Genomic DNA, 2,847 nt, shown 5'->3' with positions numbered 1-2,847 from the left:
AAAAAAAAAAAGCCGAAGCTTTTAAGGACACATCTTCACAAACCCAACCCAAAGACCCATGAGGACAAATCCTCTCTAATCCAGGCTCTTCCTTGGAGGTGTAAGTGGAGTGGAAGGGTGGAGGGGAGTGGATTTAAATGTGGAAAACTGAGTTCTCCATCCCTTAGGTCTGGCAGAGAGCCTACTGATAGACTAAAAACAAGTCTGTGGAGAAGCCTGTGTGGGATAATCCAGCCCTGGCCCCAGAGGGGGCAAGTACAATTAGGAATCCTCTCTCAAGTCTCCACTCTAAGATAGAAAAACAGTTTATAATTTCATCCAGAGTTGTTGTTAGAAAGTTCTGATTCATCAAGATACACTAACAATTTCTGTGCAGTAATTACCAGGAGAATTCATTAGACGAGCTCAGAGATAAACTATTAGCAGAGACATTCAGATCTCCCACCTGCTAGGAGCCGCTGTATTTGAGCGATGAGGAGCTGGCGCAGGAGGGAGAGCACAAGCTGCAATGGCAAAATGGAAAAACTACTTTAAAGGAAAATGAAAGAATGGGTGTTTATTAAAAGCACGAGGCGCGGGTGCACACTCCGCCATTAACCTTTCCAGCCACAGCAGTCAGACAGGGAGCTGTTTTCCTTTGCTTCCCCTCAGCATACCACAGTCTCCACCCCAGCGGCCCTTCCACTTCCAGAGGAAAACACAGCACCCGCAGATCGCCTGTGCAAGCGCATGCAAATCACCAGGCCGTGCCCCCTGTAGTTACCCACTGCAAACAGAAAGCACAAGATCCTCCTGCCTTGCTCCTCTTGTAGCAGCAGGTAGGCGGGAAGGCTGCTCCAGATGCATTGTGCTCAGTGCTGCTCAGCTGGTTGCAATGAATTATGGACTCAACAACTGAAGCTATGCAGCAGCCCCTGGCTGTGGTGCCCCTGGAGCCCCTCAGTGAGTGTCACCAAACCTGTGCGCTCCCAACAAAGATGCCACTGCTCTGCACTGCACCACACATTTGCCCCTATGTCACTGCAGCACAGCCAAAGTTGCAGCACAGTTTCTGCTGAAGTTGCTGCATCCTCTGGAAGTCCTGCACCCTGGCAAAGCCACGTATGGCACTGCTGGTGCACGTCTGCCAGCTCTGGGGGCAGCTGTTCCCAGGCTGGCCTTACCCACATGGGAACAAGACCTGCTTGCAGCCAGAGGAATCCCGATTAAGCAGTGAGAGAAGTGGGGACTGGCTGCCGGGCAGATGCCCTAAACGAGAGCAACTTATCAGCTCTGTTTCCAAGATGAGACGTGTCAGCACCTCGCGCAGATTCAGCCTGGCTGCTTGCTTCCCCCAAGCACGCCTCTGCTGCAGCTCAAGGGTTTCTCTGTCTCTAAAGGCCGCCTGTGGAAACAGCCGCCAAGCAGCTTGCGAAATTTCTTCTAGAAAAGGCTTGCTTGGGTTGGGAGAAGCGCTGCACCCAGAATGCTTTGGGGAGCGGGAGCCAGCATGCAGCTGCGCTCCTAACGCCGTGTGTTCATCGGGGCCCAGCCCCAGCAGCAGCACGGGGAGGTCCCAAGCCGAGAGCAACACCAAGTGCCGCGGCCGGCGAACATGCACAGCAGAGCCTGACATGGCTAATCCCCCCTGTTTATTATGTAATAAAACGCTTTTCCAGACCTGTTAAAATTTAATTAGTTTAATCTGAATTGTTCCATTTTCAACAGTGCATGCAAACACAGAGCCTGACCCTGCTACTCTCGTGTGAACCATCCCGCGGGCTGCGGTGGGAGCGGGATGGATCCCGCTGACCTCAGCAGGATTACATGCATGAATCAGAGCTGCAGGCCTGGGCTCGGAGCTGCAATTCAGTACCGGGCCGGACGCCAGCGCAGGGCCCGGGGTCCACTTAGACTCCACTTAAGCCCTATGGGATGCAAGTGGTACGCAGGCCTGCGGATGCGAGCAGCGAGCGAGCCTCGTGCTGGGCTTCTGCTGAAGGATGAATTTCAGCCCTGCTTCTTAACCTCATGGACGCAAACAGGCAGCAATGGCTTCTGAAGCACGGAGCAAAGGCGCTGGGGAAGGACTGGTGAACACACATTGGTGGTGGTGGCCTCAACGGGAGCCCCGGCACAGGAGCAACTCATTGTAGGAGCACTATGCTGTGATTTATGACAACTTCTCTTCCAGAGGAAGAGGTGTTTGACAGCCCTCTGCACGTCCACAGTCGCAGGGCTGTGCTGTGCAGCAGGGTGGCTTTGTCAAGCCTGCGTATCCTTTGTGCACAAGAGAAGCCAAATAAAAGCAGACAGGAGGGGGTCCTCGGTGCTGACATTTCCTATCCTGCATTGCTTCAGATGTGGGATGACCTTTACCTGCTCCTGTGATTTGGCTCTCACTGAGCTCAAGATGTCAGGCTGAGTTCCAGAGTTCCATCAGACACTGAAATCAAGGACAACCTTCCCTTTAGGGTCAAAACCCAGTACTCTGCCATGAGCCACTCTCATCCCTAGAAGTGCTGAGAGCTGAACGTTGCACATAGCTGGTATTCAGCACCACTCTGATCCCCTACCTCAAGATCTCAACTTCTAAACGTGCACAGAAACTCTTGGTATGACCCTTGGAGAAAACAAACAAACAAACAAACAAACAAAAACCAACAAAACCAACAACCATTTATCATGCAGGTTTTGTTTTGGGACAAATTTCCACCCCATACATCCCTGTAAGAACTGTAAAGCAAATGTAAAACAGCCAGTAACAAGTGGAACGATAATAATCTTTAAAAAATAATAAAATTTGCAGTGACGTATTTCGCCCAAAAATGGGCACTGCAGGAGTGGTTGTTATTGGCAAAGCCAAAC

This window comes from Meleagris gallopavo, chromosome 8, assembly GCF_000146605.3.
Source record: "Meleagris gallopavo isolate NT-WF06-2002-E0010 breed Aviagen turkey brand Nicholas breeding stock chromosome 8, Turkey_5.1, whole genome shotgun sequence".
Lineage (NCBI taxonomy): Eukaryota > Metazoa > Chordata > Aves > Galliformes > Phasianidae > Meleagris > Meleagris gallopavo.
This window is presented reverse-complemented; position numbering follows the sequence as displayed.